Source organism: Podarcis melisellensis (assembly GCF_964234715.1).
Source record: "Podarcis melisellensis genome assembly, chromosome: 9".
NCBI classification, from domain to species: Eukaryota; Metazoa; Chordata; class Lepidosauria; order Squamata; family Lacertidae; genus Podarcis; species Podarcis melisellensis.
This window is the reverse complement of record NC_138541.1, coordinates 25,228,590-25,245,675: the sequence shown is the minus strand read 5'-3', so window position 1 is coordinate 25,245,675 and position 17,086 is coordinate 25,228,590. Positions and strand designations below refer to the sequence as shown.

The 17,086-nt window shown below is 40.6% G+C and overlaps 1 long non-coding RNA gene across 1 annotated transcript; it reads right to left on the bottom strand.

The window, feature by feature from the left end:
* Positions 1-10,921: 10,921 nt before the first annotated feature.
* On the bottom strand, positions 10,922-14,543 carry LOC309378078. The gene is made up of 3 exons (XR_014171829.1): positions 14,402-14,543; positions 12,723-13,283; positions 10,922-11,163 (listed from the first exon to the last, which is right to left on the bottom strand). It is a non-coding gene; the product is annotated as an uncharacterized lncRNA (long non-coding RNA).
* Positions 14,544-17,086: the final 2,543 nt, after the last annotated feature.

Below are 17,086 nucleotides of genomic sequence, written 5' to 3'. Positions count from 1 at the left end.
GACATTTACAAGGCATTAAAGGGAACCTGACGTTAATGTGCATTAGACCATGTGCTTTTTCAGCTGCCCGCTAATGTCAAGAAAATATCATGCTCCAAATAAAACAGATATGAAGGATGGATCAGTGACTAACAGGTTTTCTAGAGAAGCCTGTCACAGACAAAAAAATCCCAACAGTGCAATCCTAGACATGTCTACCCAGAAGTAAGTCCTGTTGAATAGTGGGGCTTATTCTCAGGTACAGGTATTTGAATTTTGTGATGCAGTTCTCAAGCCAAAGAATGTTTACAAAAATGCATATATAGGGAAAAGTATGCAAACAAACAAACAAACAAACATCGTTAGTGAAAATAGCTACAAAAATGTATTATATAATGAGAGATTGCTTGCAAAATTGTGTATATAGTCAAAGCTATATAAAAATGTGTTTATGCGAAGAAATTTGCACTAAAATACTGAAGAATTTTCCTGAGGATTTTTAAAAGAAGAAATGTGTGAATTTTTGAAGAAATGTAGAGAACTAAATTTAAGATTGGAAAAATTAGAAACAGGGAGAACCAAAATGGGCAGTCTTCTCCAACACAAGAAAAGAAACTTTTATATTGTATATTATTTACTGGGGAATTAAAGCTGTAAATCTACATTCACCTATTCACTTTTTGATCTCTGCCTACTATACTATATGCTGACTGTTTAGCCGTAATAATAAACATTCATTCATTTGTTTGTTTGTTCATTCATACTATACCTTACTGATGAAATTATCACAATTTTCAAACAATATTTTGCATAGATAATTCACATCATGTAAACATTAGCGGATCACACTAAAGTATTTTCTGTTTTATGCTGAATTTCAATTCTTTTTTATGGTTTAATAACAACAACAACAACAACAACAACAACAATATAGCAATACCATGAAGATCTGTCAACTTTTAAATTGTGTTGTGTGATTCTAAATTGATGTTCATGGAAACAGCAATCAAGTTCACCTCACGTGGAGTTCAGTCTGTGTCAAACCCATAGAATGACAGTGCCAAATAAAGAATAGGTTTAGTGTTCTGTGACACACAGACATGCAGCTGGACAAGTCTGACCCGTTTTCTGTGTTCTGATTCCAGCACTCACTGCAGGTGGCAGATGAAAGAATTTAACTGACATGACCTTGAAGCCTGTTATATTTTCACGGACAATAGCTTACTTTTGTGCCTGTCACTGTTTCTCTCCTCAGTTGAACAAGTCTTTTGCTGTTTCTGTTTATCTTCATAATGAGAGGTGAGGGGACAATGAAGAACAGTCAATCAAGTGTCAACTTTTCTAGAAGGAAGAAATCTTTGAGTGGGTTCCCTCCCTGCCCCTTAGTAGTAGCTAGAATTATCACCTGCAGTGGGCCACATTCTGATTCCCAGTTATAATATAGCATTAGACCTACTCGACTGGAATTGCTGTAAAATTAGAAGAGCAAAATCTGGCCAGCCTCAAGGAAAACACGAAGCAGGAGAATGGTATCTTTCATCACTGCCATGGTTACATATCGCAGCAACCATCTACGAATCTGCCTCCATTCTGCTGGTGTTCTGTACATGCTGGATTAATTTACCTTGGCAGATTCCTGATTGTTCCACTGTCTTATTTGTTTGAAATGGAAACTGAGCAATGTCGTCTGCGCTCTCATTTTGGCATGCGATTAGGTTGTGTCTCCCGTTTTCATAATCAATCATCTGCTGCGTTATTTTCCATGGCGTGCCCCAGTTTTGGAAGACCATTGGAGACATTTCTATATGAAATTCAGACATCATGCAAAGGAATACCGGAAAAAGCAGAAAAAGAGTCAAAAAGTACAGGGGGTGTCTCCAAATGTGTGTGAAAGGTATCCCAAGTTTTCCTCCAAGCACTTGCTCAACCCTTTCAAAGACAATGGGTCTGTGGCTGTTGTTTCATAGACCTTTCCAAGGTCTAAAAGACACAGCAGTCATTCTAGCATGTTTTTGGCTCATGCAGCATGACATCTTCTTTAATCTTCTCCCTGGCCCGAGGACCAGCATGAGAAGTGCCACGTAGTCCTGCCCATCCACCTTAGTTTTGGTTTTAGATGTGTTTATGGAAGGGAACATCAGAAGCTGCCTTTGACTGAGCCAGAGAGCTGGTGGGTAACTTTTTTCCATGTGAAGAATGGCCAACCTTCCATGGTCCTCATGCCGTGTTGGGTAGGCTGGTGGTACTTGGGAGTCCAGCAATGCAAATAAAGTGGAACCTCGGGTTGCGAATGTGATCCGTGCTGGAGGCATGTTCGCAACCTACAGCGTCACATCTGTGCATGCGCAGGTCGCGATTCGGTGCTACTGCGCATGTTCAAAGCACAATTTAGCGCTTCTGTGCATGCGTGAGCACCAAAACTCGGAAGTAACCTGTTCCGATACTTCCGGGTTTGGTGCGGTGCGCAATCCGAAAATGCGTAACCTGGAGCGTCTGTAACCTGAGGTACCACTGTAACTCTTACCTTTTACATTCCAGCCATGCAAACATTATGCATCCTCTGGTCAGGCAAGTCACAATTTAAGGACACATTTCAGCTAGGCAAAAGCACTTGAGAAGGGCACTGAGGGATGGCATCAGGGGGAGGCAGCATGGTGTAGGCTGAGTCCCAAAGGAGAAATAGATACTTCTCCTTGGTAGCTACCCACCTCAGTTCAGTTGGCAGGGGCACCTGGAGCAAAGCCTCTGAAGTGGAACTTAAGTTTGAGTTAGGCATATGCAGCACATTTTTCCTAAAAAATAATGTTTAGGGGTACTCTCATTTTGACTCAAGAAAACCAGCATTCTATAGTTCAAATCAGGAAAAATAAATGCAGTAAATGGACAAAAGTACAAAGATTCACAAAATGTTTAGGGGTATGTGTACCCCTGCATCCCCCCAGAAAAAAGCACAGGGCATATGCAGCGGGAGGAGAGCTTTCAGTTAAGCTAATTCTATGCCCTTGAGAGCTTTTTAAAGGTTAAAACTGGTGCTTGAAATTGGGCACTTCTTTTTAGATCTTAACAGCAAATATAAGTAGGGATGGGAAATTCTGTTACTTTTCTCTTAGTTTCTTATTTTTCCAGTCAAGTTCAGTTCTCCACATTGGTTTGTGATTTCTTTTTAAAAAATGTTCACAAGAAAATTCACTAGCATTTTAGAGTCATTACCCCCCAAATACATACATTTTTGTGCAATTTTTTGCAAGCGAGTTTCCCTGATATGCTGCATTTTTGCATGTCTCTTTATATGCATTTATATCTGCACATTTTACCCTTGCATATGTATTTTGGTTTGGAATATTTGCCTGGAGAACTGTGTTGCCAAATTGAGATAACTGTGAATTTCAAAGAATGGCTGTGTTTCAGTGTACTCATTTTGTTGTCTCTTGTGCCAGGTTGGCCAAGTCTCCTGCTTCCAAGCTGGATGGAGGCCCCACCATGCAGGATGGGGATTCCCAGTGGCAATACAGTTAAATGACATTTGGTAGAAATACTCTTCGAGACTAAGTAGACTTTCCCATTGTAGATCTCAAAACATATTTTAGAGAAGGTCATTATTACTGTATCTGTTCTACTGAAGGACATGTGGTAGTGAAACAATTGGATGAGGCATGCAACAGACATCAGGACATAACAAGAGCCTGCTGGAGCAAACTGATGGCCCATGTAGACCAGCATCCCGTTCTCTCTCTCTCTCTCTCTCTTAATATGATTTTGTTTAAATTTTCTGTTTTACAATTTCAGGTAAACATTTTACATATTTAAGATAACAGTGACTTCCCTTCTTCTCTTTCCATGGTTCATTTTATGTATTTTATATCCCTGCATATTTTACAAAAATTATACCAATTGGTTTTCCATTATTACATCAATCAAAACCTATTTACACTGTTGAATTTATCTTAATGCTGCCAGCATTTTGAGCTGTACACAATTATTTTCCATATATTCAATAAACGTTTTCTAATCTTCTTTAAATGTATCTTCTTTTTGTCTCTTATTCTATATGTTAAGCTTGCAAGTTGTGCATATTTTGTCAACTTAAGTTGCTAATCTTCTTTGGTTGGGAACTCGCTCATTTTCCATTTTGGGGCTAACTAAACATGGGCCACAGTTGTTGCATACATAAATAACCTTTTCTGACACCTGGGAATTCCAGTCTGGATTATCCCCAACAGAAAAGATTGGGGGGTTTTTTTTGGAAAGTAATTTTAAACTCCCCCCCAATTCATTAGAAATCATTTCCCAATACTCTTTTACCATACAAGCTGAAGTTTCTGAACTGTCTTTAAAGACAGACCCATGCTGAGTGCATTATGGTAGTCTAGTCTGGATGTAAGCAGAGCATGTGTAACCTAGACTCTCTCTTCTATATATGGGTTACCTTAGGAAAGGGATATTGGAAAGAAAGAAATATCTGGAGAACCATTGAATTCAAATGAGTTTTAAAAGCACGTAAATGATATTAATTTATTGTAGTTTTATAGACAACTGTTTTCATGTGGTCTTCTGTTAAAAAATCTCAGGAACCATCTTTACTCCTACTTAAGTAATTAAAGATTTGTGGGGATAAGCCTTCAACTGAACTAGCACCCGATTTATGCCTTGTTAACTGAAAATTGCGTCTTTTAACATTGGTATTATTTGTTCATAAAGCTGGTTCTGTTGTGATGTCAAAGAGAGAGAGAGAGAGAGAGAGAGAGAGAGAGAGAGAGAGAGAGCACTCTGCTGAGATAATTGACAGGTGAGACAATAGGCCCTGTTAAAGAGCAAAAGTATTACACAGGTGTTCTGCTGTTTTCCCTGCGGCGCTTGTACATGCCAGCTAAACTATTATTTGACCTGATACGCCCTGGCCCTATCTAAGAGCAGATCATTCTTACTACTGAGTTCTAGATTAAGTAATGTTTGTTGTTCTCTATATCTGATCCCCACCCCCCCAAAAAAGCTGTAGGTATTTTTAAAAAGGACTGGGAAATATATTTCCTGTTGGAAGCATAGATCACTATCCTCCCTCCCCACTCCCACCCCCCAGGGATCCAGTGTATTTGACTTCAGCCTAAGACATGCTCTCCCATGTATGATGTGTTGAGAAATTTGGCACTTCCTCATAGAAGTGTCTCATAGCATAATGAGCATAATGGATAGCACCTTCTCATTCATGGACAGAAGCTGTTCTTCCCCTTCTCTTAATGGAATATTACACTGCTTAAATCCCAGGAGTGGCAGCAACCAAGGGCAGGGGGTGACTTTTATCACATGAGAAGACTTCACAAATAAGCACCAGTGCTCTACATCTCAGATGTCTCTCATTGAGATGGAGATCCTAAATGTGGATTCATCCCTTCGCGTCTACCACATTTTCCTCCATTGACTGTATGAAGTTCTGCCTGGTTCTATGCTTCCAAGCCCCTTAATTTTTCAGAAGCGGAAGAGCTCTGTCACTGCAAGAGATGTACACAGTGTCCCTGAGCAAAATGAGCAAGAGAGGAGTGCTGCTGGATCATATGAAAAGTCTATTTCATCCAGCATTCTGTTCCCACAATGGCCAACCAGATGCCTATGGGAAGCCCACAAGCAGGGAATGGATGTAATAGCCCTCCCACTGTTGTTCCCCAACAAATACCTGTGATACGGGATGCAATATATAGGCAGCCTGACTAGTAGCCATTGATAGACTTCTTCTCCATTAGTTTGTATAATCCTCTCTCAAAGCCATCCAAGTTAGTGCCATCACTCAGAGGTTGGTTCTTGCGATCTCATTTCATTTCACTTCACTTTTAATTTGTATACCACCTTTCTATATTACTATGCACAAGGTGATTTACAAGCTGAAAAGTTCTGTTGTGTTATGAACTGGAATGGGAAAGACAACGGGGATTTTTTGCTTACTTTGATAATTTGGCACCTCAACCCTCCTCTTGTAATTAGTTACCAAAACCATCCTAGCTTGCTCCCTTCCAGAAATTGGAGGACCTCTCTCTTTTTCTTTCTCTACTCTAATCCCTTTATCTCTATAGACCATGCATTTCAACCTGACAAGGAGGTTTGGCTAAAGCTGTAGAGATTACTGTAAAACTGGCTGGCATGACCACTGACATAAGGCACTCCCTCTGGATGCTGAATGGACTGCGATTTTTTCAGCCCTGACAGTCCTGCCTATGAGTCTGAGAACATGACTCAAAGCCAGAAAATTTGCAAGTTTCTGTCTTAAGGTGGAGCAAACATCAGGCAGGCCCTTAGACACTTTCTTTCAAAATGACATAACATACTGAAGCCTCAAGGTGAATCCAAAATATCAGTTCAACAGATCACACGGCACAACCAGAATGCCACTGTTTTCTGCCTCTGTCCTTCTGGTTTATCTGGACAATAGAAACTTGGCATTTCCCACATTTACTCATTGACTGCCTAGGACAGGAATATAATCAACATGCACTCCAGATATCACTAAACTACAATTCCCATCATCTCAATCATTGACTAAGCTGGCTAGGGTTGATGGGAGATGGAGTCCAATGACATCTGAATAGCGCACCTAGCCTAGAAAAATGTCTGAAAAATTATCTGTTTTGCTCCTTTGTACAAGATAACACTGGAGAACAGGGGACAAAGTTTGTAAGATGCAAACCGTGTTTTCAAAGGAAGTTGCCCTGCACTGAGTCAGACCATTAGCATATTGAGCCCAATATTGTCTCCTCTGACTGATGCTGGCTCATCAAGGTCTCAGAGAGAGCTGCATTTCCCAGTCCTAGCACTTGAGATCTGGAGATGCCTAGTCTAAACCCGTCATCTTTTGCACACAAAGCATACACTCTGTTACTGAATTATATTGCCCCCCCCCCCCGTCATACATTTCTAATTGGTTGGGCTTGTCTTCATGTTGGCTATGTGTCACAAATATGCCAATACAGAGGGAATACCTGCAAGTTCTGAAGAAAAGCTTACCACCCACACATCACCAGATACTAATATGCCAATAGACTTCTATTTAACACTTGTGCATATGTTATATTTTGCAGCACTGGTTCTAGGATAGACTGTACACAAGGTGAGCTGCAGGAGACCATGATTTCTAGCCACTGATCAGCACCTTTCTATCTGCCTAGATGTACATTAAGGAGAATCTTGCCCATATGGGCACTTTGTTCAGTGTCCAAGGTGCTGCTCAGCATCCAAGATGCAGCATCTGAGGTGCTGCTCCATGTTCTCCTGAAGGTGGGTAAGGGAAGCAAGTCTTCTCAATCATGGTGCCAGTGTTCTGGACTGGTCCCCTAGGGTCTTTTCACTATATGCCTTCCAGCATCTGGTAAATATATGACTCTTTTAGGAGGTTTGTGTGAGTGTGGGATTTGGTGCTGATGGGGAGTTCCTACTTCTGCTAAATTGGGCAAGGTTTTGGGGGGCTGTTTTCCCCATCTCACAGCAATTTACATTATTGTATTACTTCGTTTTGTTGCTGTTTTGTCTTTTGATGTTGCTTTTCATGCTGTAGCAACTTCAAGTTCTCTCTTAAAGGAAAGCGATGGTACATTCCTTAAATGCAAGCCAATAAAGCAGAGCAGCAACGAAAGGCAACAATAAAATGTGTGTAAACCCACTAAATGAGATCAGTCTTGGACGGCAGCCATCTGCTGGGTCAATTAGTGGCCAATACCTGCCCTAAAAAAGTACCTAATGCTCTCGCAATTTGGCAAAGAAGTTGTATACTCTAACTTTCAGTACCCGTAAATTGCAACTCTGGTATGCCATCTTTCAACTTCTACTAAACTGAACACGGAACAACTTCTCACCGATAACTACAGAGATAAAGCTCTCTGTATCTAAACTACTCAGGCCTGAGGCTGCCAGTGCTTGTTCTGACAACAAGAGATCTTGTCAGCAGAAAGAAAAACACAACCTAAACTGTACACTCTTACAATTACTGAATGGCATACGGTGAAAAAATAAATAGGGAAATTCTTGAAAATGCTCAATAGCTGAGGATGTGTCACAGCAGACCTACTGGAGAAGAGTTTGGTGTTCTTTGCAGTCTTTCTGCAAAACACGGTGTTCTGTAGGAACATGGGATTCTGGTTTGGGCCAAGGAAGCCATTGACCCATCTAATTGATGCATTGCTTTTACTGAGTGACTTTGGCTTACTAGGGCTGCTGAGGGGAGATTTTATCAGCTGAACTTGGAGACGTCAAGAATTGAAGCAAGGACTCTCACTGAGCCTTAGCCCTTCTTCCTCACAAATTGCTGAAGCAATGTAGTGCCATGATATAAATCTATTCTGCCTTGGTCAGACCACACCTGTGTCCAGTTCTGGGTGCCACAATCGAAGAAGGATATTCACAAGCTGGAATATGTGTAGACAAGGGTGACCAAGATGACCAAGGGGCTTGAAAACAAGCCTTATGAAGAACAGTTGAGGGAGCTGGGTATGTTTAGCCTAGAAGAGAAGAGACTGAGAGGAGATATGATGGCTGCCTTCAAATATCTAAAGGCTGTCACACGGAGGATGCAGCAAGCTTATTTTCTCCTGCTCCAGAGGGTAGGACCTGAACCAGTAGATTTCGGTTACAAGAAAGGAGATTCCGACTAAATACGTTCTGACAGTAAGAACTGTTCAACAGTGGAATGGTCTACCTCAGGAAGTTGTGGACTCTCCTTCCTTAGAGGTTTTAACAAACAGAGGTTGGATGGCCAGTTGTCATGGATGCTTTAATTGAGATTGCTGCTTTGCAGGGGTTTGGACTAGATGACCCTTTCAGCTTTACAATTCTATGATTCCCTACCTGTCAATTTAATGATCTCTCTTCTAACAAGCCCCCTTGGTACTTACAATCTACTAATGAGACTTCACCAAATTGGCACCCATGAGCAGCATGCCAGTTTTGTTGTTCCTCCTTCTCTGTTATGCTTCTTGAGGCCCGCCAAGTCCTTCTTGTGTTTTCATAGACTAAGTCTGCTAACGTGCTTTTCTACACCCCATATCTGATATCTTTTGCCTTGCTTGCACTGTTTTTATAAAATTTTATGGTTTGATTTTTGTAGTTATTTGGAAAACTTTATATTGAAAGTTGGCTAAAAATAAATTCAATCAATACAACTAGATTTTTCTTTCTTTAAAAAAAAATCGTAAACAATTTATTAAATCTATATACATGAGCATATATTCCAAATGGTGCGCTTTGCTAAGTGCCCAAAGAAGAGCTTCTGTACATAATAATTCATAAATATTGCATGGTAGGAATTTTCAATTTTGACCTCAGTGAATTGACCCAAGTCAAGGGGGGGGGTTAATATCGCCCCAAGTGGAAATAACACAAAACAAAGATATGAAAAGGATATCCTATGTGAAATTTAATTAAATTAATTCTGGAAGAACTGCAGTACAGTGGTACCTCAGGTTACATACGCTTCAGGCTACATATGCTTCAGGTTACACACTCCGCTAACCCAGAAATAGTGCTTCAGGTTAAGAACTTTGCTTCAGGATTAGAACAGAAATTGTGCTCCAGCGGCGTGGCGGCAGCAGGAGGCCCCATTAGCTAAAGTGGTGCTTCAGGTTAAGAACAGTTTCAGGTTAAAACGGACCTCTGGAATGAATTAAGTACTTAACCTGAGGTACCACTGTACTGTATATGGAGTCTAGGCAGTTTGCAGGGAAGTTCTTAATATATGTTTTTAAACATAGCAATTTAAAAGGTCAAAATTTGATCAGACTCAGGGAATGGGGATCCACTTTCATCAAAGTAAAACCAGACTTCTGGCAGAGCACATTGACTTTTCTGGATGGCATTTTTTGAACTACAGGTTGAATGAAAGCCAAGAAGTGCTGAAGAAGAATGAGTGTAAGAAGAAGAGATCTGCATAGGATGTTAGTAGCAATAATTCAAGATACTGGTGATAGAAAATAAATTTTGCCTGGGTTGTGTTTTAACACTAAATAGCACATTATAGCCTTGGATCAGTGTACTGTAATTCCTTATACATGTTGAAAATATTAACTATATGGTTATACCAACTGGGATTTCATAGATAGGTCCTACAAAGTGATCAAGTAGTCTAAAGAATAAATGCGAGACAGAATGTTGTCTACGTAATTTCCAGACAACCTGCTTATTGGCCATTCAACATGGTGAGTTTGTACACAATTTGTGGGCAGGTTAGATAACCCAGGAATGCTATTTATTGAGCATTCATTCTGATTCATCTGTGGGGAGGCTAAAAGACATCACATCAAGCACATGTTATCTCACTTCTCAGTGCACCTTCCCCATCACTTTCCTTATTGCAAACAACAACAACAACAACAATGTTTTAGGGGATAGTGATAGTGGTTTTGTTGTGCAAGAGCTCCAAATCAGCTTTTATTGTGCATCTGGAATTGTCTGGTATGTGGCAAAATTTCCCCCTGAAAACAGCAGTAGGCTGGAAGCCCCCTAACCTTCCCCTTCAGAACCCGTAAGCTATGTTCATCCTTCAGTCTTTTATTAAGTAGAATATTTGTGTCTTTGCATTGGAGTGTCTCCTGCTGACACCTTTTCCAGATATATCTGGTTCTGCTCTTTAGGGATATACTGGAATATAGCTTAAACTCTGGATCTTTCCATATCACATTTTTGTTTGCAAAGAAGGACATCTGTTTGCCATTTGTTCCGCACCATCTGCACAGTGCTCAGGGTTCTGCATCTTTTGCAGGAATATCACTTTTAGTGGTCTCAAAACATGAGATTTTGTCACTGAGAAACTGCTATCTCATGCTGTATTTCTGAATGACATTTATTGCATGTTTCAGGAATTAAATGCTTCCATCTTTCCCCAATAAAGTTTCCATGTTGAAATTTTGCACAAACCACACGGAGGACACAAAATATGGCTTCTAGGTTTGGCGAAAAATTAATTGGGCCATAAACGTCAGATTTGTTTATTATATCTGTATGTTTTGCCTAAAGAAAAACCAATATATAAATCATTTCCCACAGGATAGTCTCTATAAACCAGAGTTGCTTGAAATAACACTGGTGCTACAAAGGTTAAGGATAGAATTATTTTTAAACCAAAAGGTAAAGCATAGGTTCTTGTGTTTGACTTTCCAAATCCCCTATAAATCCATGATTGGTCTGTTTTCCAAGCCCTTTCCTCTGGACAATCTGTATATAAGGAGAGGTATAAAATTACTTTCCATATAACTTCACTCTCAGAACTAGGTTGCCTAATAATTGTGCAATCCTGGATCACTTCAACCTGATAGCCACAAGCATAAGTGCTTTGATTTCAAAATACGTCTCCACTATTCTTTCCAGAAAGACACGGAACGGGTTGATCCACAAATTAGTGAAGATGGGTAATTACATTTAAAAGCCATTTAATCCCACTCTGTCTTCTGAACAGATTTACAAACTGTACCTATTAATTTAAGAGAGAGATCTGGATCAGCAGTATGTATGGTTATTATGTCCAGGTGTTATATGGCAGGCATCAAAATGCAACAAGAGCTGCAATTCTAAACACACTTACTCGTTGGACTTACTTCTGAGCAAACATAGGATGCACTGAGCAAACATAGGATTCCCCCCCCCCATTGCCATTTGTTCCAATCTATCACTATAGAGCAGGTTTTCCCTTGGAAAAGTGCAGGGCATGGGGGAAACCACTTGGACTAGCGGAAAACCACTTGGACCCATGCTTTCTAGGCACAAGTGGAAATGTGGGCAAGCCCTATGTGGGAAAAGTGCAGTTTCAAATATGGAATACAGTGGTACCTCAGGTTAAGAACTTAATTCGTTCTGGAGGTCTGTTCTTAACCTGAAACCATTCTTAACCTGAGGTACCACTTTAGCTAATGGAGCCTCCCACTGCTGCTGTGCTACCATTGTGCAGTTTCTGTTCTCATCCTGAGGTAAAGCTCTTAACCTGAGGTACTACTTCCAGGTTAGCGGAGTCGGTAACCCGAAGTGTTTGTAACCTGAGGTGTTTGTAACCCGAGGTACCACTGTACACAGGAGCCCTTTCCAGGTGTTCCAAGGATGTGTGAAGCCTTCATAACGTATGGAGGGGACACATGAGGGAGCACACTGGCCCTGCACCCAATGACCTCTTCCACTTGTCCCAACTTTCCCCCAAACAGCAAGGTCCCTGTTTAATTAGATCTATAACCAAAGACAATTTTACCAGAGCACAGTAACAACAATGCCCTATCACACATTTAAACAATCCTCAGGTTGGAGTATGGGCGTTCTAATGGCAGCTAGGAATATAACTATGATTGCAGAAGGTAAGGTATGTTTTCTAAGCTCATCTGATGCCTTTTTTGGATTCTTTATGATGCCAAGCAAAGTCAAGACCTTTCTTTTCTTCCCCCCAACATCTTAGGAACCCTGTTCTTTTAATAGATTTTAATGCTCTGGTTTTAAAGAGCCAGCTGTGCTTGCTTTTATTGATTTTATTTCTGCTGTGGTGTGTGCTATTTTGTAGCTGTATTTTCATTGCTTTTTAATAATTTTTATGGATTGCTACCCAGAGTAATTTGATTATTGGACAGTATAGAAACATAGTTAATAAATGCAGTAAAATGAATAGTATAATTAGAAGGGATCAATAGATCACACACGCTTTGTGAAGATGTAACTCTGAGAAGGGGCTTAAAATTCTTTAAATAAATAAATAAATCCAACATCTTTCCTAAAACAGCATTGTTGCTGGCACATACCTCTTTATGCATTCGTTGGAAATTTCCATGGAAGTTACTTCTTTTTGTAATTTGTTCCTCTGATGACTTGCTCCCACAATCTGGAAAGTTTTCCTAATTTTAAAAATGATTTTACCTTCTGTAGGCGAAAGCCATTTTTCTTTTCCTACTGAGGGTGAGCTCTAGCTTTTCCTGAGTGTATGCAACTTAAACTATTGGAAATTTCTACAGATTGCTACAGATAAGAAGAGGTTTGGTTCATGGTAGTGCACAGATAGATGTAAAATCAAAGTAAATGGAAGTTGTATATTTATTTGATGAAAGTGATAAAAATGTTTCCCTCTTGAGTTGTCAAGTTCACAAATGCATGCATAGATTCCTCATATGGCTACACTTTAATAACCATCCCTTTTTCCTATTCCACATGGCTCTAATAAATAACTCATTCTCAAATAATATATTATCCTCATAAAAAGGAGAGCTTTTTAACGTAAACCCAACCCCTTTGCTTTCAGACTTCTGCTTCGTGGTTAATCATTAGTCCAGCATTCATTTTTCATGGCTGTGCTCTCAACAATAAACCTGCAAGGAAATAAACAGAATAATTAATATGATATCTGAAAATAAGCACGACTTTAAGAGAGTTCACTGGCAACAGCTGAAGACAGCTTGCTCTGGTTTTTTTTTTTTACATCTAAAGGCTATTTCTTCAAACAAAGTTGTTCACATGGTCAAACAAAATGAATGATGAATGGGACTGGGGTGTGAGGCTCATATGTCAGCTCTTTTGTGTAAATAGTAAACAGCTGCACCAAACGTCTTGTTCCTTGAAGGGCAATAATTGCTAGCTCAAGGTTAAGATCCCTGAAAAAGACCATTTCGGTTACCTCAGGACTGTGAAATCCCATTCTCTGGGTGTCTACTAACACATAGAGTCATGTGTTAAGTTATGTGATATTGACAAAGTGGGCCTTAGAGCCCATCTAGGAACTGTCATTAATAAAGCTGGATCTTTAGCAGGAAGCTGAATCCAATAATGGCTTTGACTAACATGGCATTCTCTAGTTTGATCAACATGTGCTCCATCTTGCTGCCTACAGTTGTCTTCTTTGACAAAGGTTGTTTCTGAGATCACATCCATGCTTTTACAACCATGTAGGAAAGCTGTAGGAAATAGCTTGGGAGCAATCAGAAGTACTTATTCAGTAGGGTGAACTGTGCAGAAAGTTTAAGGACATAAGAGCATACCATGGCCATGCCAAAGAGATACCATGCCAGGCTGTTGGTCCATCAAGTTCAGTATTGTCTACATGGAATGATGGTAGCTCTCCAGAGTTTCAGACATGGGTCTCTCCCACACCTACCTGGAGATGCCAGGGATTGAACCTGGAACCTTCTGCATGCAATGCAGGTATACTACCACTTAATTACTGCCCTTCCCCAGTGGTGGATTGGAAGTACTACAGATCAAGAGCACCTCGGTCATGGGGCTTTCCCCAAAGAATCATGGGAACGAAAGTTTGGTGAGAATGCTGATTCTCTGACAGAGATCTCTAAGAGAGATCTCCAGCTCCCTTTGCAGAGCTACTGCAGCTCCTTGCATAACATGGAGAAAGACTGTGACTATTTAACCAGCCTCCAGTTAATATAAATATCAGTGAAATTTTGAAATTACGGGCTGTAAGGAAATGCATACATACCATTGAGCAGATGGTTGAATCTGTCTGCCTGGCTCGCCGAGGGCTCCCAGTGAATCCACAGGGGACGTGATCTTGTTTATTGCACTTATCTAGCTGTGTTTTAAATGTAATGGAACTTCTGGCAACTGAGAATTAGGAGGCTCAGAGAAGTCTATGCAAATAAGCTGTCAAAGTAGGCTCAAACTATGTGTATTTGTTGAAACACGTCCCATTATTTTTAAGCTTGGGCATAATCAAGATCTGTATCTGAATGAAAACTTTTGGGGAAGATGATAGGATCTTGGCAGAAAGGCAGCTGTCACTGTGGATTGCTTGCAGGGCTTTGGTTGTACCGATTATTCTATTTTGGTGCTCTGCAAATTGGATGCATCTTCCCACAGCCCCGGGATCAGATGGGAGACATATGACATAAAAAGAAATGCCTACAGAACTGACATTACAGGGGTGTGTCTCATAGGAGCACAATGAACTCATTTGGATCATTGCAATGGACTGCATTTTGGGCTGCTTTTAAAAATTGCCCAGAAACTTCAGCTGGTCCAGTAGAGGACAGCAAGATTGTTAATGGGGGACTGCATGATTTGAATGGATGACACCAGTGTTTTTTTCTCTGTACTGACTCCCAGTTACGGATGGGGGAGGAATTTGGTTCAGCCCACATTTTATAGCAAACTTACACAATTCACAATTTCTGAGATACTAGGTGAACTGAGATGCACATATCCTTCACAATTTGCACTTCTCTGAATTTTGCGGTGTAGTTTTCCAACCTCAAAATGTGTATATTAGGGGTGAGCTCCTATTGCTCTGTCCCAGCTCCTGCCAACTTAGCAGTTCAAAAGCATACCAGTGCAAGTAGATAAATAGGTATGGCTGTGGTGGGAAGGTAAACGGCATTTCCAGGCGCTCTGGTTTCCATCATGGTGTTCCGTTGCACCAGAAGCGGTTTACTCATGCTGGCCACGTGAACCAGAAAACTGTCTGTGGACGAACGCCGGCTCCCTTGGCCTGAAAACAAGATGAGCGCCACAATCCCGTAGTTGCCTTTGACTGGACTTAACTGTCCAGGGGTCCTTTACCTTTACCTTTTTACTTACATTAGGTGAAATAAAATTGCACTTAAATGTGAAAATGACATTAAAATGCATTGTATTAGGATAATTCCTTGCTACCACTTATGCATTGGGTAAAATTGAAGACAAAAGTGTTCATATTAGGAGAAATGCACACAAAAATGCTAATTTCCTCTCCTTAAGGACTTAAAAATAAACAAATTCACAAACTAATACTGAAAGATGGCAAACTGCACTTGAGATTGGAAAAAAAAGACAGATTCTTCCATTCCTACTCCCTGTCCATTTCCAGACCTAATCAGAACATTTAATTAATTGGAATCAAGGATCCAGAATGAGGTGAATGCCTCAGACAAGTGATTTTGGGTGTCATGAAAGGGCTGCAAATTATTATTTAATTTATTACTGTAGCGTGTTTACTCCCACACAGAGACTCTTGCAGGATTTTCTGTTTTAGGTGCCAAGAATAATTTGGCTAGGGTTGGGTATTATGACTTTGACTGGGGTTTTTCCTGTATTTCTGCTTCAGGCAGCAAAATCTCTTGGGCTGGCCCTGGGCCCACTAGAACAGTGAATCTGGCCCACTGATTTTTTTATTGCTTGGATAACTCATGATGAAGCTGTTATCTCTGTGTTGCCCTTGCATTGTTTCCAGACACAGAAGGAGGCAATCAGGCGCGGGAGAGATGGAGAGCAGCTATGAGAATAGACAGTGGTACCTGAAAGCATACCTTGTCAAAAATCTTCCTTTTTGGTGCTTTTGCATGAAACAGGAATCAAGAGTGAGATGTGTTTCTAGTTTGCCTGCTTCTTTTGCAATAGGTGAAAAGAGGAGGTGCTGGAGGAAGATGTGTTGGGACACATTTGTGCTGGAAATCCCAGTGGTTGACTTCCAAACACTTGCATCAGTGGAAGAGCTTTTTAAAAAGATACCTGTGTGATCGCTTATGATATGGATAAATATTATCTTACCCAGCTTTTCCATAACTTGTACAGTGGTACCTCGGGTTAAGTACTTAATTCGTTCTGGAAGTCTATACTTAACCTGAAACTGTTCTTAACCTGAAGCACCACTTTAGCTAATGGGGCCTCCTGCTGCTGCCACGTCGCCAGAGCACAATTTCTGTTCTTATCCTGAAGCAAAGTTCTTAACCTGAAGCAGTATTTTTGGGTTAGCGGAGGCTGTAACCTGGAGCGTATGTAACCTGAAGCGTATGTAACCTGAGGTACCACTGTATATGCTTATAAGGGGTAGCTAGCTTGCCTTTCCTTCTTACTATGAATCCGCAGCTGTCTGCTTATTTTGTCGCACTATTTGTAACTCACAGCTTCTTTTAAACAAGTTACATTACATCCTATTGTGGGGGAGAAAGAGAAGTTACAAGGCAGAGTTACCACCACTTGCTAATCCTTGCTGGCTTGCTGTCACCAGGGTTGTAAGTGTGTGTCCTTTAGTGACTAAGGTATCCAGGAGGACCAAAAATTCAAACTTGCTCCTTCAGGAGGCCATTGACCAATTACCTGGACTTCAGAACCACCAACCCTTAGCACATTTGTCTTGCCAGGATTCAGGGTCAGTTTGTTGACTCTCATCCAGCCCACCACCCTCCCA